Below are 27,763 nucleotides of genomic sequence, written 5' to 3'. Positions count from 1 at the left end.
GTGACACTCACAGGCGGACTTGCAAATACGATTGCACTGAATCTGGCAATTGCAACTGAGATGACGTATGCATTACAGACGGTAACAGCTGTTAGGTTGTTTTTTTTTTGTTATTGTTGTTTTACTCGACAAGGAGCGATGCGCCATTATCCCAATCATTCCCACTTGAAAGGAAAATGAAAAAAAAAATTCCGGCCGATTTCACGCAGTGTGGGTACCGATTTGTTGCGAATCAGTCTGCGAGTAGCTGCGAATGCCGCGTTTATTAGATGCGAAGTATCTTATGGCGGAGTTCAATCCGGTGGTGGTGGTGGTGTGCGGCGTGACCACCCTTACTGCGCATGCGCATACCCTCTCCACTTCCCCTCTCCACATCCATCGTCGTGGCACCATCGCTAGCTAGAATTTAGCACTTCTATATCGAAGAACGAGGACCGATTTCCCACGAGGCCTTGCTTGGTATTTTGCTTATGAACATACAACTTCAACTTCAACTTTATTATTCTTCTACTACAGACTAGAAACGTAATCGGGGGCTAAGAGCTGCCGTCAGCACCTTGGAAAGACCTAGGAGGCGTTGTGCATGGCAGCGCGATGACAGTAAACGTTTTGGCAGAAAACTGAGACATAAATTTGACACGTAGATATATGATTTAAGATAGGATGTTTAAAATTCTGTCGTAGTAGAGTGACGGTGCCACGCCACTCGATATCTCTTACCTCTGCATCGTACTGAAATACCCATGCATTGCGGCGTGCCTCCACTCTTCCGAGAGAATAAACATCTTTATTTACAAGGCAGCTAAGGAGAGGCTCCCTTAGGCCCGCATCAGGGGCGTAGCCAGAAATTTTTTCGGGGGGGGTGGGGTGGGGGGGGGGTTGGGAGGGGGGGGGGTTCAATCATACTTTACATATGTTCGTGCGTGCGTTTGTATGTGCGCATGTATATATAGGCAAGCAAAACTTATATAGGCAAGCCCAACCGCCCCCCCCCCCCCTGGCTACGCCCTTGGCCCGCGTACACGAGGCAACCTTATCCTTAACTCATGCTTTGCTTAAGCTTCTGTACACTCCACTACAAAATCGGCAACATGGTAAAATATAACTACAAGATTGGTTTGTGACTACCGGCCTACTTTGTTTCTCAAAAGCAGTAAAGGCACAAAACCGATAAGAGAAACGCGAGATAAGGGTAAGTTCCGTTTGCGATTCAGGGCGTTATTTCAGTATTCCTTTTGTTCGAGAAGTGTCCTGGGCCCTCTCGACCAGCCACAGCTGATCCTCGATGGTGGAACTGGTCTCTCTCTCGCTCTTCGTCCAAATACTAACGCAGTAACACTTGTAACCATACGCCATCTCAGGTCTACAACTAATATCTGTGTCATTCTGTAAGGCCATGGTAGCCTGTCAGTTCGGAGCTCGATTCTCCACCTGCTATATGCCACAACCTGCCCGTGACCCAAGTTGATGAAAAAGAAAGTTGTAGAAACGGAGGGCGCACGCATTAAAAAAAGTGAGCAGCGATGGAAGGCTTGAAGCCACCGAATCCACGTTGAGTACCCTCACCGCAGATGGGGTTTCTGACCCGACCTGTGCACCCCTCTAAGCACACAGGCACACTAGGGAGCCCCGCCGCCCACCGACCGCAGGTTGTGACACCCACTGCCTCCCTGAGCCATTCCAGCCGAGTGTTTTTGACACAAGGCCATGGGTCAGGTGATGATCACTAGGTTATTTGGGGTATATGTGTTTGGTGAATACATTTGGCTATAGCTACAACTGCGGACTATTGAGCAATAGACACTGTGCTCAGAGATAGCGACAAGGTAGACTAATCCATAAGCGCTGACCTATCATTGGCCAATTCTGCTTAGTTGATACGTGCCACTCTTGTACTTAGGAGCGACACGGACATCACCAAAAGTGATGAAGTGAACAGAGGTTGCCAGCTGCGCGTCGACGCCACCACAACGGTTTTAGAAACGTTGGTCACTGCCACCACCACTTAGGACAACAACAGCCGAAACGTTTTACTAAACGGCAGTTCACAATAAACATTTCTTGCGAATTAAAGCTTGTCCGGTGTTTGGGGTTTCTTCTTGTCTCATTTGATTTTGAAACTGCGCTTTCGAATATCAACGTGAAAGCGTTGAAGAGCTCGTTTCACAGAAATTCCGGTGTCGGCGTCGTGCGTTGCGTTGCGGAAAATCAGTGTTGCCCGTGAACGGAAATTCAACACAGATACAAATAAATATATATTTAATAAGTAGGGCAGCTCCGTACTAGTGGTGCGAAGAATGAGGTAGCAGCAGAGCTGGTGGCGCTCCCCTCCTCTTGATCTTCACCTACCTATTTCTTTTGTTCTTTCTCTCTATTTCTTTCTCTTCCTCGGTCTTTCATTCTTTCTCTATCTATCTTCTATTTCTTTCTCTCTATCTTTCTTTCTCTCTATCTCTCTTTATCTATAGCGTCCTCTTTCTATCTTTTTCTCTCGCTCTCTATATCTTTTTCTTTCGCTCCACCTTTCCTTTCTGCTTTTCTTTCCCTTTATTTCTGTCTTTCTTTTTCCTTCTATGGTATTTTTTACTCACTGCCCTCTTCCTCACCCTCACATCTGTCCTCCTATCCCTGCCTGCCCTTTTCCATGCCCTTGCTATACAATATCATACAACGGATACATACAACGTTATGCAGTGCCTGCAACTAGCGTGCCTGCATAGCTGAGTGGTTTAAGACGCTCGCCCTCGGATGGTGTGTACGCGAGTTCAAATGTCGCCTCGCGAATGAATATTTTTCCCTAGAATTTCTCTCTTTCTCTATATTACTTTATTTCTCTATCTCTCTCTCTCTCTCTCTCTCTGTACTCATCGTCTCGCCCATCACAGTTATTGCACAGCTTGTCCGAGGACAAGCTGTACTTAACTAGCGTGCAGCAGTGAGCTAGCCTCCTCCGGTCTATTTTCACTTCCTTTCATAATGCAACTAAGTAGAAGGTACTGGCTGCTTTAGGTTTAGTTATGTTTTTAAAGCGCGTGGCTATTCAAGGTGTCCAATAAAGTTTCAAAAAAACAATGAAGTTTCACCACCACCATTCAAGGTGTCCCGCGGTCTGCGGCACAGAAACGTATGATTTGGCTTGGCGGTCGCACGTTTTTTTTTTTTTTTTCAGAGCACCTTAATTAGGAGGCTGACGGTAGCTCGATAGGCGCAAGAGGACAAGTAAATAAAAAGAGCTGATGTCACTGTTTCAGCACGTACTACAGTGATCACAAAGGAGAATGCTGTTGCCGGGCTTTAGGCTTGCTTACGTGTGCAATTCAAATTACATGTCTTTGAGCCTGTGTATCCCCTAGCATAGCACAGCCATGCACAGCCATTCACAGCAATGTACAGCAAGGGGATGAGCAATGAAAGTGAAGGTGAGCAGGAAAGAAAGGAGAAGGGGAGAGGGCAAAACATGGCAGCGCCTTGTATAGTATAGTTTAGCGAGTATATGGGAAAGGGAAGTGAAGGTGAGGAGGAGGAAATAAGGAGGTGAGAGGGTACACCATAGCGTAACCATGAACATTAAGCATAGCAAAGGGTGGGAGAGAGAAGGGTGAGGAGGAGTTATTTCATGGTTAGGAGACGGGAAAGAATGAGAGGCGCCGATGTGAAAAGACGTAAAGAAAGAAGTAAAAAAAAGAGGAAGATTTAGAAATAGAGAAAGAAGGAAAAATAACTCTGCTTCCGCCATGTGGTGGCGCTTGCATGCCAACTCCGCTTTTTACTCAGATTTCACAGGCGTGGAACGGGCTAGAATTTTATTGCGATAGCAATTATATGGACAGTCTCGGCTGGATTTTGCCGTCGCCGTCGTCATGTACCGTATATGTATATGTATATATATATATATATATATATAAAAGCCCCAAAGAAAAATAATTCAGAAAAATGCTTCCGAAGCGCGGAATCGAACCAGGGACCTCTTGCTCCGCAGCGAGTGGCGCTAGCCACTACGCCACGAAACGCAGATCCTCCACGTAGGTAACGGCGAGCGTTATATACACACCCTTTACCGCTGGTCGGACTCAGAGACGGCTGCGCTTATAAGCGTTTCTTCATTACCAGCGAGATGGCGTTAGGAGCACGACGGGCGCATTTAAAAGTCGTCGGCGAGCTCGCTCGCTTCTTCTTCTATTTGCGCAGGGAGAACCTTGCCCTTCCGCTGTCTGCTCGCGCGGTTTTCTTGTGCTGAGGGGAAGAGGTATGTTTCACGCTTTCACCGTGATGTCCGCGCTCATGTTACGGAGCGTACAAAAGTCACTCGAGCTCAAGGGACGCCGCTAAACGAACAAACAGAAGATGAGCGCGAACTATCAAGTATCACAGCTCGACACTTGAAGCACGCTAGTTTCCTTCGCTGCTTCGGCCGCCTTTGCAACAGGAGCGCTGTTCAAACTGAGAGTATCCATTGGCGAGCGTCACTTCATATAGCATTAGTTTCTTGCAATCGCATTCTTTGCTTCGGCCTTGCGGCGAAACTGTGACTTTTTTATAGTCACGCCGGACCGGATCCTGAATGAGTTAGTTGCTATCCTTACTTCGCATACCATTCCAGTTTGTTCCTATCGCATTCACTGCTTCGTCCTTGAGGCGAAACTGACTTTTTCTTTATTGGTTGTTGAATTGTCTCATAACAGTTTCCGCAAGGATGCATTCAGCCGCTAAAGGTTATGAAGTGTACCGTAATGTTACTATACTCGGGGACAACTTTCTGTGGCGATGAAGGGAAAGCTACAGAGACACAATGCACGTATCCCACCGCTAATGAAAGTAGTCCCACAATTGCGTCCGTATTTTCTGCGTGAGATATATATAATAATCCTTCATTTTCTACATGTAGCTTTTTGAGACGGAACGCAGCGCACACAAGCGAGATATTTGTATTTCTTTTACTTTACACGTTGTCACTTTGCGTTGTTGCGTGCTTGAAAAAGTCGCGCCTTTTACCCGTACCTTAGACGATAAGCCGCGTTTGCGTCGAAATGCAACGCTAGCCACCACTTTCCACGGAGCTACGAGACGCGCGCCAAACTGGACTACTTCGCGTAGCAGTACATGTGCACACGCTCCGCCCTCGTAGCTTTCCCTTCACTGCCACAGAAAGTTGTCCCCGGGTATAGTCATATTACGTGACGTCGAAGCTCGCAGGTGACCTATCATAGGTGACCTATCGGTACACGACTCTACCGCACATCCTAGGTTTACAATTACCGTGCAACTCACGTCGTCTGGTTTCTATTTTATTTAAGCAAATAGCATTACAGAATAAAGGTCATATATGTTTAACAAAACAAAACGCAAAAAATAAATTGTTTCTTTCACTGTCTTAAATGTATGAGGAATGCTTAAGCATAAACGACGCATCTGACCCATGCAACCAAGTGTGTTGATCACGTATACTGCAGACATTCAAACTGCCATACAACCGGCTCTAGCACCACTACGTCCTTGGTTACAGGTATTGTTCGCTGGCCTATGCACAAGTTACTGGTACAAGAAAACTTCCAGTTTCGTGCACTATATATACATATTCACACGATGTTTCACGCTTAGAGCTAGGGCACTCCTGCAGTACAAAGAAATCTCGACCATTTTGTCTTATTGTTCTAAACACACAGTCCCTATAGTAGAGCACTGGGAAACGTGTAGCATATCGTTCCAAACACGTGTCTATAAACCATCATATGTCTGTGTCTTGGTATCCATTTGTGAAAGGCGTACGCTACGTGTGTTCGTTTTAAATGCGAATGCATTTCTTAGTCGGGCTATGTCAGGCGTCGGTGTCCGCGCGCCTCTCCGCTCTCACTTCCTCTCCCATAGCAACAACTGCGGGCGCGCGCGCTTATCCTCGCCCCTAGCAACCGGAGCAGGTGGTGCGGGCGGAGTAGCGGAGAGTGAGTGGAGAGGAGGAGCGCGCTCTGGCGTGTGAGGGCGCTCGCATCGCGGGAGCTCGGCGGAGCTCCCGCGTGTGTGGAGAGAGTGTAGGAGAGGGTAGGTGCAGTGCTTCGCCGCTCCTTCTCTCGCCGTTCGCTCTCTCTCCTCCCTGCGCCACCGCCTCAATGCAGTGCGTTTGAAACGCGTTTGTAGCGTTTGTGCTGCCTTGGCACAGCCTGAAAGCAGCGCGTTCTAAACGCGTTTGCGCTGCATTGAAGGCGGTGGCAACATCCTTGAGGTGATTACGAACGCACGTAGGAAGCGTTCGTCGAAAGAGGCGCCCAAAAGGGAGACACTTGAGCGCGTCGATGTGTCCTGCTTTACGCCATTAAAATTACAACTCGTGTACTCTCGGCGCAAGAAATGCACTCGCAATTCCTCACGATTCTCTTAGGGCAGGTGGGGGCGTTGCTTTGGTTTTATGTAAGAATTACATATATAGTAAGAACTCCCGTTTAGGGAACAGCTCACTGCTCCCCCGTGATAGTGTACATAGTACTGACGAATCTTTCTATGGATAGGTTCTGGGATTTTATGCTTTCCGCACGGAAATACCACTAGTGCCCTCTAGGAAGCAGTGGAAGAACTAATGCGTGTTGAAGCATTTTGAAGGGTTAAAGTGGAAGCCCTGGCAACCTCTGTGAAGTGGCGCAAAAAACTAATGTGTCAGAGTGGAAAAAATTTTGTAACCGGAGCTTAAGTTTCCACCCGAGGCAAGTGTTTTGACCACTACACTACACATCCACGCTTGCAAAATGTGAATATATGTGAACCAAATGAATGCATTGTATTTTCTACAATCGTGGTTAGGACACTCGAATAGTAACGTTCCTAATAGGAACGACGAATTAGAACAGAAACGGGAATGTCAACGGCGCCCGCGGTTGTTTCGGAGCAACTGCAGAAAAAGAATACGATAAAAAAGGTCCTAGGGCATCCATATTTTTATATCAGACGTACGGTTTATATTGCCCCTGGAAAGTGTCTTCCCAACAATCCGCTCGTGATTTGACGTGAAGCTGACTTTGAGGAAATGGGCTTAAGCTTGGTTGTTTTAAGCTGAGTTTCCCACGTTGTGTTTTGAAGTAAAGCCTACTGATAACCTCGACGGCGGTGTCATCGTCGAAATGTCGAGGTAGATTCTGCACAGGGGTTTGAACACTGATGGGTACGTTCGCAACCTGGCCTTTGATACCAAACAGGCACCAGCCACGGTGGTCTAGTAGTTATGGTGCTCGACTGCTGACGCGGAGATCACGGCAACGAATCCCGGCCGCCGCGACCGCATTTTCAAAGGAGGCGGAAATTCTTGTGGCCCACCATGTAGCCTAATTACATTTAGGTTCACGTTTTTTTTTCTACAATCCCCCCATCTGTATTTCACAAAGATGGCAAATAAACTTATTATTATTATTATTATTATTATTATTATAACTCCAGCTGGTCGAAATTTCCGGGGCCCTCCACTACGGCGTCCCTCAGAATCATATCGTGGTTTTGAGACGTTAAACTCCAACAAGTATTATTATTATTATTACCAAACTGGCCCCCATGTCACATCTGTGCCGCGTGCCAAACAGCTTGGCTGGTCATACATCTTCACAGAGTGAAGTGGCATATAAAGATCTAACGACGCAGCAGTTTAAGGGGCCGCCCTGGGACCGTCGCGTTGCTGTCACGCAGGACCCACATTTGAGACACATAAGCAAAGTAGGTTGCACGTTTGGAACGCCAGCTTTTGCTTCCCGTGAATGCCAGCGACGCCGAAGAGCTAATTCGTCTGTCCGAGCCAGCGAAGCGACAACGAAACGCCAGCGTCGGGAATTAGGCACAGATCTACGGAAGAGAGAAACGGAGGCGAAACGCCAGCGCCGGGAGCTAGACGTACCGCGCTCGGAGCCGCAACCAGCAGAAACGCAGTATAGACAGGTGATCATAGAATAGAATATAGATAACCGCATAACAAAATAGATAATCACAAGAAAAGAACAGAAAAGTATAGAAACAAATTACATAATCACATCAAAAGAACAAAGAAGAGAAGAGAAGAACAGACATGCACAAGAAAAGAACACAGAAGAACAGAAAAGAACACATAAACGCTACACAAACATAAGGGAAACACCGGCGAACAAATGCTCCACATTTCGTGGAGCTTTCACTTGGGTTGTAAGTAGCTTAGATTTTTAAAGACGATAGTCTTTCTTGGGGAACTTAAACACACAAATTTTAGTCTGTCTTTCTGTCTTTCTGTTTGTCGGCACGTCACTCGATTCAGCCCCCCGGCCAAAGTTGAACCGCTTGCCCAAGGACCAGCCGTCTTGAACGGCGACTAGGTTCATACTTGTGTACATTGTTGATCAAAGAGCAAACATTACGCATATCTGAGGCGCAACACCACTAGGTAAGTATTAGGTGGTGTGTTCCTTTAATAGAAAATACATAGATACATCATTCTAGAGACCCTAGATTCTTAAGCGGCGCTGAAAATGCGACTGCGCTGAAACTTGCCTTCCCCCATGCCCTCTGCACGAGCTCATTGCTGTGTTTCTGTTTCGGTTCAGTATTGCACTGTACAAATGTCATGGGGGGTCGCTCTGGCATTCCTGTTTTACCCAGGCGACGTGTAAATAAAAGAGTGTGTGGAGAGTACTCGTTGAGTGCGGACGTTTCTTCTGCTTCGGCGCTTTGCGCCAAACCGCGTGTTCGGGCTGGCTGGCGTCTCCGCCGGTCGCGTTGGTCACCGCCGGTCTTCGCCCGCTGCTGCGCCGGGACTACCAGCCCGCAACACAGCACTCATGTTTCCCGACGTATTGCTAGATGGCGTCCATATCTCAGGCAGCGCCTCTTCTATCGTCTTTAGACGACATTTTCAGCGAAGCACGCAGATACGCGGCCAATTTTTTCTAAAGAGACACTCCTGAACGACTTGTGTAGATTACACAAGGAACAGTTCTATACAGCTCTGTCACAAATTAATGCGTAATACTTTAAATAATTTCCATTCCCTCACCCTTCTTTTTATTTTATGTCGCCCAAAGATGTTTATTTGCCACGCAGTCGTTTTAGGCGAATACATAAGGCAGCGTGTGAATAATTTAACAGCTACCATGCACTTCGTCTTGCATCAACCATCGCCAAAAAGTAAATATTGCACGCAGGAATCTTGTCGCCTTTACATACTGATTTCTCCCCCTAATGAGCGAAGGTATGATACGCTGAACGTATGACAGAGATAACAGCTTAAGTTGTAGCGCCAGGTGGGGCACTCGCGCGCAGCAAAGAGTAACATCGTTTTTTTTGTTGTTGTTGTTGTTGTTGTTCTTGTTGGTTTTTTTTTTTTCAAGTCTCTTTTGCTGTACCTTGATTTTGTGTGTGACACACAGGCGATTGGAAAAGCGGCATTTGGCACAGAGCTTGTAGGCAGTACACCCACGCTCTGCACGAACTAGCCGCCTTATCGTCGCCAGTTGCGTGTGAGACGCAATCAGCTGCACTTCTGCATCAGCGCTAGGGACGCGGGAGGGCTAACAGTTAGCGTGACCACGGCACCATTTCCACTGTGTTGTTGACAACGCTTCGGTTTCGAGGCTATTCGCCGCGCCCTCTCACACTGCTCACGATCGTACATGCATATGCACATGAGCCAAATACATAGGCACATTCATATAGAGGGGTCGGACCCCTCCCCCCCTCGGTTCCCGCCTCCGCCATAATAATGTCGTCAACGGACCTAGGTCAGAGGGGCCAGCGCAACGCGTTGATTGTTTAGATGGCTTTGGCACTAAGCTGCATTGAGGTCTTGGACAGCGAGCTCACTTCAGCAGCACCAACGACTCGTGGGTTGCGATTTCGGACACATGCAGAAACCTCGCGTGCCTCGCTTTGAGTGCCAAATAAAGATCCCAAGGTAGTCAAATTCATTTGGAGCCTGCACAAAGGCATGATCAACACTAGATCGTGACACTCACAGGCGGACTTGCAAATACGATTGCGCTGAATCTGGCAATTGCAAGTAAGATGACGTATGCATTACAGGTGGTGACAGCTGTTTAGGTGTCTTTTGTTGTTATTGTTGTTTTACTCAATAAGGAGCGATGCGCCATTATCCCAATCATTCCCACTTGAAAGGGGAATGAAAAAAAAAATTCCGGCCGATTTCACGCAGTGTGGGTATCGATTTGTTGCGAATCAGTCTGCGAGTAGCAGCGAATGCTGCGTTTATTGGCTTTGAGCCAAGTTTTACGAGGCGGACACCTTCGTGCAAAGTCAGCAGTTGTGAGCATACCATGAGATTACCAGACACGTCGACTATACTAGTGTGTTTAGGGTAGGTTATGGTCTGACGTAACTTCGTACTCACGTAACAGCATAGACGTTACTTTTAGCGACACGAAGAGTAAGCAGCGTTCGTTGGCATATTCCTGCGGGGAAAATCAGGCTATTCCTAGTTCAAATGTGATGTTTAAGCTTGCTCTCCTTGTGGCGCGGTTTAGGTCTCTATCGAGAATAATAATATCTGGGGTTTAACGTCCCAAAACAACCATATGATTATGAGAGACGCCGTAGTGGAGGACTCCGGAAATTTCGACCACCCGGGGTTCTTTAACGTGCACCTAAATCTAAGTACATGGGCCTCAAACATTTTCGCCTCCATCGAAAATGCAGCCGCCGCGGCCGGGATTCGATCCCGCGACCTTCGGGTCAGCAGTCGAGCGCCATAACCACTAGACTACCGTGGCGGGCCTCCATCGAGAAGCGACGCTAGCCCTTTCAGCCCTGGATTTTTTTTTTTTTTTTGGCCGGAGACATTTTTGTTTTTGTGCGTGTTCTCCTAATAGGTAGGACCTCAGAAGACCAAAAACGAAAAATCGAGCCAGTGGTGCAAGTATTTAGGGATTAATTAGCACGGAAGGAAATTAGGTCATCAGGACTCAGTGGTTGTGAAATTAGTAAAATTGCTTCTTTATTTCTGCTACTCACTAGTGTACGCAAAATGTGAACTACGTCTCATTTCTCCGTGCAATACTCCTTGAAACAGCTTCTGTACGACGTCCCAAAAACGGCGCTTACCCGCCTCTGTTGACCCACCTCGGCGTCACCCATGACTTCGGTCAAGCTTCTTCTTCTTTGCGGCTCCCAGCTCCGCAAACATGTCGCAACTTTGGTGTCCATCACAGTGGGGATCATTGAAGTATTTCCTCAAGAATGAGCAGTTTTGGTCTCATTTCCGAGGTGCTAGGGGAACTTTTGTGCGGTGTCGTCAATTGACGACGCCAGGGCCGAAAGGGCTAGGCTAGCGATTGCCAAGGCGATACGAACACTGTCCGATTATGCTATCATTTTCTACTCTTGAAAGAGAAGCTCAAGTGTCCACCTAGTTAGTATATGGTTCATGGAATATCGTCGTGGCACCAACGCTAGCTAGAAGTTAGCACTTCTATATCAACGAGCGAGGATCGATTTCCCATGAGGCCTTGTTCTGTATTTTGCTTACGAATATACAACGCTAACTTCAGCTTGAACTTCAACATTATTATTCTTCTAGTACAGACTAGAAACGTAATCGGGGGCTAAAAGCTGCCGTCAGCACCTTGGAAAGACCTAGGAGGCGTTGCGCATGGCAGCGCGATGACAGTAAACATTTTGGCAGAAACCTAACACATAAATTTCACACGTAGATATATGATTTAAGACAGGATGTTTAACATTTTGTCGTAGCAGACTGACGGTGCCACGCCACTCGTTATCTCTTAGCTCTGCATCGTACTGAAATGCCCATGCGTTGCGGCGTGCCTCCACTCTTCCGAGAGAATAAACATCTTTATTTACAAGGCAGCTAAGGAGAGGCTCCCTTAGGCCCGCATACACGAGGCAACCTTATCCTTATCTCGTGCTTTGCTTAAGCTTCTGTACACTGCACTACAAAATCGGCAACATGGTAAAATATAACTACAAGATTGGTTTGTGACTACCGGCCTACTTTGTTTCTCAAAAGGAGTAAAGGCACAAAACCGATAAAGGAAACGCGCGATAAGGGTAATTTCGGTTTGCGATTCAGGGCGTTATTTCAGTATTCCTTTTGTTCGGGAAGTGTCCTGGGCCCTCTCGACCAGCCATAGCTGATACTCGATGTTGGAACTGGTCTCTCTCTCTCTCTCTCGTCCAAATACTAACGCAGTAACACTTGTGACCATACGCCATCTCAGGGCTACAACTAGTATCTGCGTCATTGTGTAAGGTCATGGTAGCCTGTCAGTTCGGAGCTCGATTCTCCACCTGCTATATGCCACAACCTGCCCGTGACCCAAGTTGATGCAAAAGAAAGTTGTAGAAACGGAGGGCGCACGCATTAAAAAAAGTGAGCAGCGATGGAAGGCTTGAAGCCACCGAATCCACGTTGAGTACCCTCACCGCAGATTGGGTTTCTGACCCGACCTGTGCACCCCTCTAAGCACACAGGCACACTAAGGAGCCCCGCCGCCCACCGACAGCAGGTTGTGACACCCACTGCCTCCCTGAGCCATTCCAGCCGAGTGTTTTTGGCACAAGGCCATGGGTCAGGTGATGATCACTAGGTTATTTGGGGTATATGTGTTTGGTGAATACATTTGGCTATTGCGACAACTGCGGACTATTGGGCAATGGACACTGTGCTCAGAGTGAGCGGCAAGGTAATCCATAAACGCTGAACTGTCATCGGCCAATTCTGCTTAGTTGATACGTACCACTCTTGTACTTAGGGGCGACACGGACATAACCAAAAGCGAAGAAGTGAGCAGAGGTTACCAGCTGCGGGTCGACGCCACCACAACGGTTTTAGAAACGTTGGTCACCGCAACCGCCACTTGGGACAACAACAGCCGAAACGTTTTATTAAACGGCAGTTCACAATAACGATTTCTTGCGAATTAAAATTTGTCCGGTGTTTGGGGTGTTTTCTTGTCTCATTTGATTTTGAAACTGCGCTTTCGAATATCAACCTGAAAGCGTTGAAGAGCTCGTTTCACAGAAATTCCAGTGTCGGCGTCGTGTGTTCCGTTGCGAAAAATCAGTGTTGTCCGTGGACTAGAATCCAAGGCAGATACAAACAAATAAATAATTAAAATGTAGGGCAGCTCCGTGCCAGTGGTGCGATGAGTGAGGTAGCAGCGGAGCTGGTGGCGCTCCCCTCGTCTGGATCCTGACCTCCCTATTTCTTTTGTTTTCTCTCTCAACTTCTTTCTCTTCCTCGGTCTTTCTATCTTTCTTTACCTATGTTCTATTTCTTTCTCTCTATCTCTCTATCTATAGCTTTCTCTTTCTATCTTTTTCTCTCGCTCTCCATATCTTTCTCTTTCTTTCGCTCCACCTTTTCTTTCAGCCTTTCTTTCTATTTATTTCTCTCTTTCGTTTTCCTTCTATGTTATATTTTACTCATTGCCCTCTTCCTCGTCCTCACATCTGTCCTCCTATCCCTGCCTTCCCTTTTCCATGCCCTTGCTATACTGTATCAGTACAACGTTATGCTGTGCTCTACTAGCGTGCCTGGATAGCCGAGTGGTTTAAGACGCTCGCCTTCGGATGGTGTGTACACGAGTTCGAATGTCGCCTCAACGACAATTTTTCCCCTAGTGTTTCTCTCTTTCTGTATATTTCTTTCTTTCTTTCTCTCTCTCTGCACTCGTCGTCTCACCCATCAGAGTTATTGCATCCCGCGCCGGAGAAATCGGCATTCATGTTTTGGTAGTGAAGCAGAAGATGAAGGATGAAGACGGCCATGAAGAAGAGAACTATCAGAAGATGAGGAAAAAGCACAGCTTGCCAGAGGACAAGCTGTGCTTGTCCTCCGACCCGCCGACCAAGAGCACTGCGAGAGGAAAGTGTGATATATAAAAGACGCATTTGCAACGCCACCACAGTGAGTGACCATAAAGAAAAAAAATTGACCGGGGTACAATAGATAGCATGCTGGGCATCTGCTGTCGCGGACTGCGAGGTTGTGGATTCAACTCCCGCTTGTGGAACTCTTTCTTCAAGTTTTGCTTTGCCATCTGATCGTGTTCATTTTTTCGACGTCATTTCCGTGACGGAAACACGTCCCTGAAAGCTTGGTGAACCCCGCCATAGAACACTTTGATGTTAAAAAGGTGATGTCGCGTTTCAGTCAGTCCGCTGTTCCAAGTCGCGCCTCCCGTTGGTGAGCTTGTCGTTGTAGTTGTTGTCGTCGTTGTTGTTGTTCAGATACCCGGCGTAACCCACCCCGGAGGATTGGCCATGAATCGGAGGTGAAACAAGAAGAATCGGCTTCTTGTCCTCTACTTACTCATTCGGGCTTACCTACTGCTCCCTTTTCAGGTAACCTTTACTACCTTACCGCTGTATTTCTTCATCGTTTCTTTTGAATGAATGAAACTTTATTTACGAAGTCCAAGAAAGTTGATTCGGGACGGGCCTTAGCCCCGGCCTAAGCATCGGCCGCGAGCCCTCAGGTTCGGCTGGCCTCCTCGGCTCGCTGCACGGGCTCCTCCCAGCGCGTCCTATGGTTCGAGACAGCCTCCTCGGGTACTTTTCAAATTCACATTTTAACCACACGATTACTAAACCTCATGCTCTCCTTGAAGGGCACAGGACCACGTCAGTACCGTTCCCTGAATGTGAGAAGCGCAGCGCTGTACAACATAGATAGCGAAGAAGAAGCAGACGCGCTCAATCAGCGTGACTGTAGTTACAGAACAAGAAAACTTAAATTCAAGAATCAATGGATTTATTCACGGGAGATCATTTCTAAGCCCTTGTCTGATTGGTTTCAGGGCTGGTTGTTCAATTTGGAACGTCCATGTTGATTTTGAAATTCGTGTACTGTTAGCACGACTACGTAACAAATATGCGGCTTTAGTTACTTTAGACATCGCTAAAGCATATGATACTGTAGAACATGTTATTTTTATACATCAATTGGAATACCTAAATTATCCGGCATACACATAGCGTGGGTTCAGAAATTTCTTGTGGACAGAAAATTCTATCGTTTTAAACGCGGCTTTTCATCGACTATTCACACACAAACGAGAGGAGTACCACAAGGCTCAGTGCCTTCCCCAGTGCCATTTATTGTACTAATGAGCACCGTTCCACGACACGAGGAAATAACTTATGTGTATGCTGACGACATCAGCGTTCTTTGCAACGGCAGATAACATCCAGACCTTATATGAACGGATGAAGACTTACCTTAATACCCTAGAGAACTGGTTCGACCACAATCACTTTCTGCTTAATCCGGGTAAATGTGCCCTTCGTGTTTTCCCACTGCAACGCCCTGTGCACACCTCACTGAGTTATCATTGTGAGGACATACCACAGGTAGAGTCTGCTAAATACATTCGGGTAATTAATGATCCATCTCTTAACAGGCGATCACACATCGAATATAGTATAGCTGGAAAAGGTGCGCGTGCTGTTGGCATGATGCGTAAGCTAAGCAACTACCGCATAGATATGAGAAGAGACACACTAGTAATGATCTATCGCATGTACGTTTGCCCTATATTGGAATTTAGTTGCGGACTTTTCTCTGGTGCCCCAGCCTACATGATCAAGCCTCCAATTTCTTTGGAAAGAGAAGCGTCGCGCTTTTGCCTCGGCCTCCTTGAGACGGTTTCTAACAATGTTTTGTATCTAGAATCTAGGGTTCTTTCTCTTTCCTGCCGGTTTCGCCTTTTGACTGTTCTGACATTTTTAAGAATTTACGAGTCACCACTACGACAATCAGAAACAGCTTTTATTTCCACTCCGGAAATATTTTTGGTACTAGATGGCCGCGATTTCACACACCACAAATTATATATGTACAACGTTTACTGGACCCTCTGAACGTACGTATCTGCGATATAAACCCGCCTCGTGATAATTCGTACCCTGCGGATATTCTATTTGGCGATATTTTTCCTAATCATGCAAAATTACTCCCCTATCCTACTTTAGCTGGTTTATTACCAAAACCCCTGCAGAGCATTGCAACTAAAGTTCTTATTGCTACAGATGCATCACAGTGTGACGAAAAATCAGGTGTTGGTACATTTAGCCCGAATTTGGATTGGTCTTATTCCCTTCGACTACCCGATTTCATACCCGTTTTTGTGGCTGAATTCCTGGCAGTGGTGCTCGCATTGCGCAAGTTAAACTCGGCAATTACATCTGCCGTTATAATCACAAACTTTCTATCTCTCTGTGCTGCACTTTCTGCTGGCGCTTACTCGCACGTAATAAAGGCGTTTCGTGCACTGGTACCCGCGCATTTGAGTTTTAAAAGTTCGAATAATTTGGGTTCCCGTACATAAAGGGTTGTTCCTAAATGAAACTGCCGATCCTTTAGCGATGTCGTCGATCAGTGGACAGATTTACCTTATTTTCCACCATCCGCTTATGAGACGGCTGCGTGATTTCGCAGGCGTAGCATTATAGAAGTCTTTGCAGACACAGTACTGACAAGGTCCACCGAATATCGGCACTTATTTTATCGCTGGCGTAGGTCATTTTGTCAAGCCCGTAAACTGGAAGTGTCAATTACTAGGCTGCGCTGTCGTGCACCGAAGCTAAATTTCTACCAACACAGGTCTGCTCAGGCACCTTCTCCATTGTGCGCATTCTGTGGTGAGCCGGAAACTATCGATCATTTCTTTCTTACCTGCAGGCGATATACTACAGCACGAAAAACCCTCTTGGAAACACCTTTACGTGATATTGGAATGAATTTATCTGGACCTGTCATTTTGTCTTTTGGAGCCTCTATTTCTGGGGTTCTCAAATGCGAAGGTTTGCGTGGTTGTGCGGGATTACCTCAATGAAACCAATCGGTTAACTAATATATATTATTATCCTTAAGTGTCGACACATGTATATAGTTTAAAGATTAAGGTATTGATTTATTTTATTTGAATATCTATTACTTACAAAAAAACAGCTTTGGATTTTTTTGCACATTTTATCGAGCGCTAAAAGTTCCTATAAAATTTGTAATGTTTCTATTCTACAACCTCTCTTATTCTAAAGTACTATAACAGTATATAAAACCACTCAATTATTGGCCATACCCCCAAACTGGGTGTGAGCCACAGTTGAAGGTGAAAAAGAACAAGATCACGTCCGCATCTCGCAAGGCAACGTGTTAGTACACAAAGAAGGCTGTACTTACGTAGCCGAAACTGGCCACCAGAGAAGTGTCACTACACACACTCTCTCTGCAGAAAAACTTAGCTCGCATTCATTACCGTAGTGCGTCACGTAAATGCTCGCCATTTTTGGGGTCCTTGCAGAGGACTTCCCACAATGTTGTTTCATAATGAGAACGTAAAGACCCATATGCGATGTGACAGCTTTATCTTATGATTTCATACGTTTATCATAACTGCAATTACTTGTGAGGTATATTTCTTTGTCGAACGGGGCAAACGTCGCCTTTCTACCAGAGAACACACTTCTTTTTAGGATGCATAGGCGATGACTTGTTGCATTTAAACACACTTGAAAAGGCGCCGAAGTTTTGCAAGGGCACGTTGACTCTGCGAAAAATTAAAAAAAGTAGTTTGAAAGTATTCTATTTCGCAATTAAAGTAGCATAACTCATAAGCACGGTTGTAGATTAGGAATTACAAATAACATGTAGTTAGGTAGTTCGAGTGAAAACAGCTGAATCAGAACGATGCTTCAGCTGCAAACAATAGCGTAAGTTCTGACGTATGATGTGGACAGGGAGCTGACAGACCATTTCAACATACGATCTTGCACCAAGCAAGGCGCGAAGTTTCTGAAAGAGGACCCTGACTCTATTAAATAGGTATATAAAAAATTTGTACACCCTGAGCGCGATTCCGTTGTTGTCAGCACTAGATCATAAGCTTGTACGTTACAACACAATATTTTGCAGATAGAAGGACCTTATTTCCTGAAATCATAGCACGGCTTCCAGCATGACTAACACGAATTAATCACTAGCGATATTAAAACTCTGGGCGCTACTAACGCTCGGGTGAACGTTTTGTTGCATGTAGGCGTTTTTAGCAACAGAAATTGCAATTACAGCCGCGATACTATGATGTTCCCCCAAGATACTGTGCAAAAACTGTTGTTCTGTAAGAAACGAATATTCGGAGAAGAGATATCTCAACGTCAGGTTTGTGTGCTTGGCGCGCTTACTGCGTTGAATTTCACTAAGGTGCGTACTTGGGCCGGTTGGTACATGTTCAACAATACGAGAAACAGCGCGAAACACGAGACAGTGAAAGAGACGGACCAAGTGCTTCAGCTGCAAACTGGCGTTCAATTTATTGTGTAGATTATTTGAAAGAACTAAAAGAAATTGGCGAAGCTTGCACAAAGCCGCGCAAGGCTTGAAACGGCGAAACTGGACGGATATGAAGACTAAGTTGTTTCTAGGCCTTAGATAGGCGATGCAGGTTGTTTCTAGGTTGCCTCTCGGTCGTGTCTAGGCTTTAGCTAGGTGATGCTAGGTTCTTTCTACGTTGATTCTCACCGCAAAGAGGTTCGAGTTACACCACGGACAATCACAGACACGACACGGATGTTCAAACTCGAGAGACAGAAACCCGCGCCGAAACCAAGCCTTTGCACCTCTCATAGATCTAAGGGCACGTCGTCTTTGGCATAGGCCTTCCATCGCTTTCGGGGTCTTCTCGCAGCCGCCGTAGCTTTTCCTGTTCCCTAGTAGCCTCTCGTTTACGCATTCGGGGTCTTCGGCTCGCCGCAGTCGCTTCGCAGCCATTTCATATGGCCTAACTGTTGCCTTCTTCATTTTTAGTGAGGCAGTGGTGAGCAGTGGTATTTACCCAATTGCTGTGGTGCATACCATTTATTATGATGATAGTTTTCTAGCACGCCGCACACACAAATTATGGCTAGCTTAAACAGGTTCGCTCTTATATAATCCAACGGATATCTAAGGACCGGAGTAGGTTCACTAGTCATCATTGCAACTGTGCAAGCAAGAAGTCATAGTCATTAATATTTCGAAAAATGTTTCCACGCCTCTGAAATGCCTCTTTTGGACGTAATTGCGTGTACTAGTAAAATATTTTATTTATTACCGAAAATAGCAATTGGAGCACCACTCTGCACACGTAGCCATAACGCACATAAGCGCGGCAAGTATCGTCAGATAATCTTGTAACGTAAAGAATATATTCATTGTGTTCTTTCCAGTTATAATCTGCCAACCATTTTAGTAGATGTATCACAATCACGTCAAGCATTTATACGAACAAATATTTCAGGCTGTACTTCCTGAGCTTAATTATGGAGGCTACAGGAGTTCTTACTAGCTCCCCAAGTTCTTTCTTAACTAAATGTATTGACGTCATTGAATTTGTTATCTTAGATTGTAGATCTTATTCAATATTACCAGCCTTAACAGAACTGCGAATTGGGCTAGTTGGATTACCAATCTTTCACAGCTAAGCCTGAGTATTGGAACACTCCACTGTCTGTTCATATCGCACATTATATCACTGTCACTCCGTGCGCAGCAGAATGAGGCAATGTCATAGATAAATAACCTATACACGGTCTACAGAAAGACATAATCTACATATTTGACAGCGGTGTAGGCGACTTAAACGCGGCTCGTCCACTTAACAAACTGAATTAAATACCTAACTGCGGATTACTACAAGTCAATCATGCTGCAAGTGCCCCCAGAAAGGAACGATGGAGCCACACTGACCATCTCGATGTAGTCGACATGCGATTATATCTGCATTTCGAGCAACTCCAAATTGCGTGAGCGCGTCCAAGTTGTGAACTATTTTTGTGCTTATTTAAAAAGTACTTATATTTAGCACTGTTTGTTTAGATTTTGCGCGTCTTCGTTCAGGTTTGTCATGAGCCGTTAGGACGTGTAGCACCGAATATTCTACCGACAACATTTTGTTTTTATTTCATCACTAAATTTTACGGTCTGTTTCCTCTGTTTCTGATGGAACCTCGAATAATAATAATAATAATAATAATAATAATAATAATAATAATAATAATAATAATAATAATAATAATAATAATAATAATAATATCTCGGGTTTCACGTGCCAAAAGCAGGAACGTGGAAGGAACGACAAAGCAGTATTATTGCAGTGTATAAGGCTGGCCATGCTTTCCTGCCATGAAGTAATTTTTGTTCCCCAAGTTTATCCAGCCATATTGACTCACTTCACTCATTATTTTGATTAAGTTGAAATTCAGAACAATAAAGGCATTTATGAATGCCGGTGGCCTCATTCTGAGCCAGCGTTCGAAACTCAACTTGCATGATTGCGCCAGGGTAATTTTTGCATCATTTAGAGAGTAAATTGATTTTCCTTGTCTCTGGCTTTCCAAGAAACGTTACCGCCTCCGTTCATTTACTATTCTTCAGCGGAGGTAGATAATACTGATTTCTCTGTTGAGACTTCTGTGTCATTACCTGTATTGCTTCGGGCTGTGAGGGTTGTACTGAATTTGCTGTTGAAGGGCTTCCTTGCGAGATTTCATACACCACACCTGTCAAAGAAAGCACTGTCATTATTACAAATAAGAACGTTCTCGCTTGTATTCCAATTCCTAGAAGTTAGGCCTAGTGCAGAAATAACGAAACCAGACGCGTTTGTACGTAAGCTCGATCAGCGCACGCCGTCACTCTGAACGCCTCACATTCGTTAAAAACGCATGATGTAAATGCGTTTTGTAAATACGGTCCCTGCATACCAGAGCCGACGCGCTTTCACTGAAAACAGCCGCCAACTGGTGTTTCGGACGCCATCGCACAAGGGTTTATCGCCTGGTGAGGATATATGATGCGCTCGGGTAAACGAGGTCGATGATTACAGTCAAATATGAAATTTCATTTTCATTTAACGCTACCAGAGGCACTTTAATTAGACGACGTTGTGCAGGAAAATCACGAAATGATCACCCAAGCACACCGTGCAAATGGTTAACCGGCGAAGCTGAAACGCGAGGGCTCAGTGTTTATTCCTCTGTTAATCCCAACGGTTCACTAAAGTGCTTCTCAATTATAGCTTACGTTTGTCGAGGAATCTTAGTTGGTGTCTGCCGCCCGTGTGTTCCCTTCTTCAATATAAGTGGACCAGTGGTAAGCCGTGGGATTTGCCCAATTTCTGTGGCACGTGGGCTCTATAGGAACCTTTTGTAACATAGCACGGACGAATTATGGTTTCGCCAGGCCATATAAAGCTTCGCTCTAGAAGTCGACCCGATCCGAGCGGTCGGTATCGTCAAATTCGATGCACTGTTACGTTGGGCCCCAGAATTCTTTGTGGCACACGCCACTGTGCGTGCACCTGTCTGCCGGAATGCTGCCTGCCCCGCACCGGCGCTTGCACGGGGCACAGCTTTTAAAGACCATAGTATTTCTTGGAATACTTGAACGCAGAAATTTTGGTCTGTCTCTCTGTCTCCCTTTAATAGACCGCCCCCCCCCTTTTTTTCGTTTTTTTCTTTCTCCTTTTTTTCTTTCTCCTTTTCCTTTCTTTTTTTTTCTTTTTCCTCTTTGCAGGCAAGGCTACACTCCTCTCTCGAGTTTTCTCTTTCCAGGCTGGAATCACCAACAGCGACAAGCGCCACCGCTGGACATGACGTCAACACTAACGCTTTAAAACTAACATGCCAAGGATGACAAGGCGCCTTTGACAAAGATAGGTCCACCTATCGAAACGTCGGCCAGCCTGCTCTAAGGCACTTTCTCCTATTTGAAACCTATTCCAGTCTGTCTGCCAGTCACACGATTCAGCCACCCGGCCAAAGCTTAACCACTTGCTGAACGCCCAGCCATCTTGAACTGGTAGCTGCGTTCATACTCCTGAACATTGTCGATCAAAAAGCAAATATTACGCCTATCTGAGGCGCAACATCGATACGTAAGTATTAGGTGGTGTTCCTTTACTAGAAAATACATAGATGCGTAATTCTAAAGACCTAGTGTTTCTTAGGCTGAGCTGAAAATGCGATGCTATGCACGAAAAAGCCCTGCAGAAGACTATCGTCTTTCGACAACATTTGCAGCGAAGCACGCAGATACGCGGCCAATTTTTTCCTGGAGGTGTGCTTACGCACACGTGGTCACGTACGCGGAACCCGGTTGCGAGGAACCCGACGGAGGTTTCACGAACACCCCTTTCGTGTGCGGTGTTTGAAAGCGTGTGAAAGTGCCGCTGGAGATGACCTCATCGATACAGGTGATGCTTCTACCTGAACACAGCCATCAGCGCCTTCAGGTGTTCAAGGCAGTGAGAGCCGAGGTCATCGACCTTTCACCTACTCCCCTCCCCCTCCTTCAGACTCTTCCTCCCCGCTGGCGTTCCGTTATTCGAGTCGTCGGGGCGTGGTGCGTAAACATCTTCGCTGTGTGGTGCACTGGTGTTCCCCAATTGGACTTCTCGTTCCTCCCCCTCATCAACGAATGTATTGTGTGGCCCATTACCTCCTTTCTGGGGGCGGGGCGCTGTGGCGGCAAGACACCGGATTGGCGGGAGCTGCTGACGCTGTTTTTCGGGTGCCTCAGTGTTGCCAGACTAATGCTTATAAAAGCCGACGACTTTTGTCGTAAATGCGTTGAGTTGATGCATTCGTTCACTCTCTCACTCGTAACTATGGAAATAAACATACGTTCCTCTTTGAATGTACGCGCCTCCTCACTGGGAACACCTCGGCTATGCGGACGGCCGCCGGGAGCCAGGTACCCTAACGAGACCCGCCGAACCCCACACTTTACAGCACTTAATGTTAAATTGCCTTCAATGACATCGTTCCCCCTATATAATACGAAGATCATCGCACTGCTAACCCGAACTAGCCATCAAGCAGAGGGCATGTTAATGTGTATGCTGACCGGTAAAATGGCACTACGTGCTATAAGACACGCTCCTGCTATACTCGGGGACGGCTCATCTTGGCAGTAGAGCGAAGGCTACAGAGGCGGGGCTTCTGCACTTTCGTGCTACTCGTCTAGTAGTGTGGCAGCTTGCAGCTTATTTTAATTTCAGTTTCGCTTTTGCTTGCTCTAAGGCGTTTAGAAGCTTTAAGGCGTTTAGAAGAACATATACATGAAAAATGTGAATGAGAGACAGAGATTTCGATTGCTCAGTATACACTTCAGTGTCACAGTGCGAGAAGATTTTTCTTGCAAATCTATACGGTGAGCTTGCTGCGCACACGGAACCCCACACATATCAGGGACGCCGTGTTTCCTTTGGAAAACAGGCGTGCAGAAAGCTTGGTGCTCTCTAAGAAATCGAAAGAAAAGGAAGATATTCTTGAAAAGTGCGCAATCATTTTTCCTTTACCTACGACTTCCCGTAACCGTTCCAATCTCATAGTAAATAAAGCAATATTTATTTGAGCAAGGCACACGAAAAAATTATCAATAAAATTAGGTACTATTTCTTGACGCGCTAGCAGGCGTGCGTTTCGGTTCTGTATATTCGACAGCACTGCCAAGAAACGTTGCCCGCGAGTATAATCCGATAATGGAAGATTCACTGCGTGCCACTAACACGTGCGCCCATCCATTTATGCCATCTGTTTGCACAATAAATGCATACTCCTTTCTAAATGTCACCTGCTAATCCCCCCCCCCTTACTGTATCCGCAGCATACAGAACACATCGCTAAAGATATCTCGTTACCAAGTGAAATATTTTTAAATGCTTGGAAACTTCGTGACTGAACATAAGCAGGAGCACGCGTTCCCATGCAACAGGACCAGCAGTTCCTTACCATTGCGTTGGCGATGAAAAATAAATGCTTTCCCGAGAGCTCTTCTAAGCCAGGAAGTCGCACATCGCGAGTTTTGGACGTCTTCAAGAGGTGTTCATACGTCTAAAAAAACGAGCAGTTGAAAGCATTCTTAGCGCTACCGAAAAATAAGAAATCTTCTCTTTCACTGCTTTACATCCAAACAATGTTGGCAATCCCATTAACAGCAGCAAAAACTCACAGGGGCCCCTATGCATTTGCCTAAAACGAATCAAAGACGAAAGCCGTCTAGTTTTTTTTTTTTTTTCAGTCGATTTAGGGCGCCTTGACGCGAGCCTTACTTCGTACAGGCTGATGACAGCGTCCCACTGTTTAACCCATTATGTTAACTTCACACAACACGATAGCTCCACTGTTTGACCCAATATGGGCGGCGGCGTGGTCAATCGGTGTCACCACCCTTTGCGAAAGAACACTGGCTTCTATACGCCCTAGATATATTGATCTTGCCTCGCTTCCCTCTGAAAGCTTTCCGCACCTAACGTGGTTTCGCACTGCCTCCGGAATCTGCCCAACTTTGACCAAGTGACTACGCCATGTGGTGACGTCATGGTGACGTCACAACTTTTTGCGATCTGCGACGTCATACGTGACGTCATCACGTGACGGCGATTTTTTACATCACTTGCGTTGACGCCGACGCCGCGGGACACTGACGTCGACGGTCAATTTTCGCGTTTGGAATGGCATCTAAGGCTTTGTTTGGCCTTAAGTTCCTCGCCCTCCATCTTGTTTCCCTAAGAAACCGTTGCAACGCCCTCAGAGAGGCTAGAGTTGAAGTCCGTGTAGGCCAGTGCCTAAGGGTTTTGTGTTCTGTCAAAGGGCGGTTGTCCAGCTGCACCTAATGCGGCTGAGAGGGCTACTCCTTCAGAGTCAATGTGGTTGCACTAGCAGAGATAGTGCGCGATTTTTTTCACTGCACCCGACGTTGAGTGACTATGTTGGTGTGTTGCTTTTGCAAAGTGTTATTGTGATGACGTTTCTCTCGTTCCTCGCCCTAAGGACCTTGTCTAGCAGCACATTTACTTTCTCAGTCCTAGCGTAAAACGACGCAGAAATAATAACTGTGGCTAAATATCTTGTGCCTCTTATCTAAACGTTACTTTGACGTGCCGAATCGAAGGGAACATTGCGAATGTATGCCAGCAGACACGTCACTTTCCTTAACGTTGCCCTGGCCGACGGTTTTGAACCTTAATTCACAAAATTCATCTGCCTAAATTCTCAAGAAGTAATTCTAAAGAAGTAATGAGAACAGTATGGCGACTGTAAAAGAAGGAAAGTTGAAGGTAATTAGCAAGCTGCCGCTGCAACTCAACGGAAGCAGCTGACGCTCCCTTTGACAAGTTTTACGGGTGGTTACAGTCGGAAAGTTTGTCGCACATTTCTACTAACCATCGAGAAGGTGCCATCAGAGGTATTAAGCCGTGAATCGTCGCTACGCACCTTGAACGCAATCCTAATGCCACCGTTGTCGGCGATGTTCTCGCCTACTGTATTCTTGCCGTTGAGCTTGAGAACAGTTCAAAAGACGGAGGAAACAATAAAAACTTATTTACTTCGAATATATCAGGGCGGCAGATAAGAGTCTATCAACGAGTCAACACTTTATTTTTTTTTTCGTCAAGTGACCAATTGTGTGTCAGAAAACAGAGTTAACAATCAGGCTATAGGACAAGGCTCAAATTACGAAGCCATACGATTGGGTAGGGGCACTCTGCATAGGTCTTACACGTCCCGAAGCTTTAAAACACAAATTTCTTGGCCATCATAATACCTGAAGTGTTTGTAATACGCAGTATTTACGGACAAAATTAAGCCATTTACAGTGGTCTGCCATAAACTAAATTTATTAAAGCGTCATATTCTTATTCGATCGCATCTACATCACAACGCCTTGCAATAGTTATCAGTAATTATGTTGATAAGGATGATTATCATAATCACAATGATAATGGTTGTGCTGAGGATCCTTATTAGCTTCCTCCTTTAAAATGGGTGACGAACGGGCCTTTTTGAACGTTGCACGATTGCAGCGAAAGTAGCCTTTCGTTACAATCACGCATTACCCCTTCTATCATGTCAAGCATCCTGGTTATCTCTTTCGTTTTTAATCGTAAACGTTAACAGCGCCACCTGGTATTCTCGCACGGCTGGTAATACATTCAGTGTTTTTTTTTCTTTTATCGCTCTGGCTAAACGCCATTGCCTGCTGCATTTTGACACCGTGTCAAGAGTCGCAACAATGAGTTACTGTAAAACGCACGTGAGTATATAAAGCGGGTAGCTGTCGAATGAACGAAGCTAGTACATGAAACAGCTAAACATGATCACAAAAATGTCGGACAACTATGGCGATCTGGCAGCGTGGGCTAAACGGTAAGTGAACATCGTGATCGTTCGGCAAGTTAAAAAAAGGCGAGGTGATCAACAATCAATCACAATGAACATAGTGCAGAAACAAAAAAGAAAGAAGAAAGGGGAATTAGAAATACCTGTAAGTATATTTCTTTTGGGCTAGGTGATGAATCAGCTATTAGAAGAGAGCCACAAACAGGCTAGGCTAACCTCCCCTCCGCAACCAACGTTACTAGAACAAACTCAGTTTCAAAGCTCCGTATCTCCGCCAGCGGAGGAGGGTGGTCCGAACGGCGGTCGCGAGAACTAGCGGCGCTGCAGTTCCGTCTTGCGCCACTATCGGCGCGTCGTCTGCTGCCACGGCATAACGCTGCGGTCCGCCGCGCAGTTGCTCGCGGCAACTGCGCGGCAACTTTCTTATTGCACTAGTTAGGTGGATACTTAGGTGGATATGCATAAGGTCGTCTGTATGCATTGGCCCGCGTGCGTTGTTCATTGATTGGCTAATAATCGATGTTCGGTCTATATTGCCAGGCCCACTTCTTGTTTTATTTTGATGTATTCGGGTTTGACCAGGAAGGACGGTTATCGACGCTCGACGCTGTCCGCGAAGCAGTGTTCGAGAAGTTTCGCGATTGTAATAGATCGTTTTGGTAAGATTGCGCGCTGCACGCGAATGTTCCAGCTTTGTCGAGAGATAACGCCGCCACCGATATCGCTGGAAAGTTCGATAGCGCCTGAATAAAAGCCGACGCGCTTGACCGCTTGTCAGTTGATCGACGGTCGACGCTCTGTTCGCTGCTATCAGTGTATTGCTGTAGTTTGACCTTTAGTTTCCCGGCCACAAGTTCAGCCAAATAAAGAGTTTCATCTCGGACCTGCTGACTGCTGCCTTCGTCGACGTCACGACCCTGTGACAATATTTGAGCTGTCTACATTGCGCTTAACTTCCAAGCATAGGAGTTTCTAAGCGAATGAAGGTTTTCAGAGTAATTTTTATAACTACCACCACAATTTTAGCCGCTGCCGTCTTATCTAGACCAAGAACAACCCAACACGTTTGTAAAAGCCTTTATAGTGCACAAAGAAGCGCACTTACTCGAAATACAAAAACGTTCTAGAAAAACAGTACTCATGTTTCTACAATTTATTGAAAAAAACTTTCTCGAAAAACATCACCAATGCTAAATTGCAATGTTTAGAAGACACGTTTTCGCGACAGTTAAAGGGATACTGACCCAAAATCGGAAAATTTTACGAGAACTCGGTAAATGAAATCTCAGTGTGCGATTACATCGAATAGATGTCGTCTCTGAGCAATTTTTTCAGCTGATAGTTGTATTTTCGGTGTCTCATCTTTCTATGTCGCATCCTTCTACGGTGCCTTAAACAATTCGAACAGATCGGCCGTGATGTGAGCACCGAGCAGTTATTCGCGCGTACTCTGTCGCTAGAAGAGTCGTCAGTATTCAGCTTCAGTTTTTCAACTTCCCCGAGCAGATGTTCTATGCCCGCAGCACTCCTTACACTGTACGACAGCCGTTTGCGTTTCGTGCTGTAGCCGTTCACTACGAAGTTAAACTGCACATCAACTACAATTATCTTTTGCACAAGTAAGTTT

General features: G+C 45.9%; 1 protein-coding gene across 1 annotated transcript in view; it reads right to left on the bottom strand.

The window, feature by feature from the left end:
* LOC119405626 (neprilysin-4-like) overlaps window positions 1-23,755 on the bottom strand; it is a 147,102-nt gene extending 123,347 nt beyond the window's left edge. The window contains exons 1-2 of the mRNA XM_049419466.1: window positions 23,746-23,755; window positions 20,435-20,511 (exon numbers count right to left, since the gene is read on the bottom strand). The gene's annotated coding sequence lies outside the window, so the exon portion shown is untranslated. The remainder of the gene's footprint in view (window positions 1-20,434; window positions 20,512-23,745) is intronic.
* Window positions 23,756-27,763: the final 4,008 nt, after the last annotated feature.

The sequence above is a fragment of the Rhipicephalus sanguineus genome, chromosome 9 (assembly GCF_013339695.2).
Source record: "Rhipicephalus sanguineus isolate Rsan-2018 chromosome 9, BIME_Rsan_1.4, whole genome shotgun sequence".
Taxonomy (NCBI): Eukaryota; Metazoa; Arthropoda; class Arachnida; order Ixodida; family Ixodidae; genus Rhipicephalus; species Rhipicephalus sanguineus.
The sequence above is the reverse complement of the archived record's forward strand: the minus strand, read 5'-3'. Positions and strand labels throughout refer to the sequence as shown.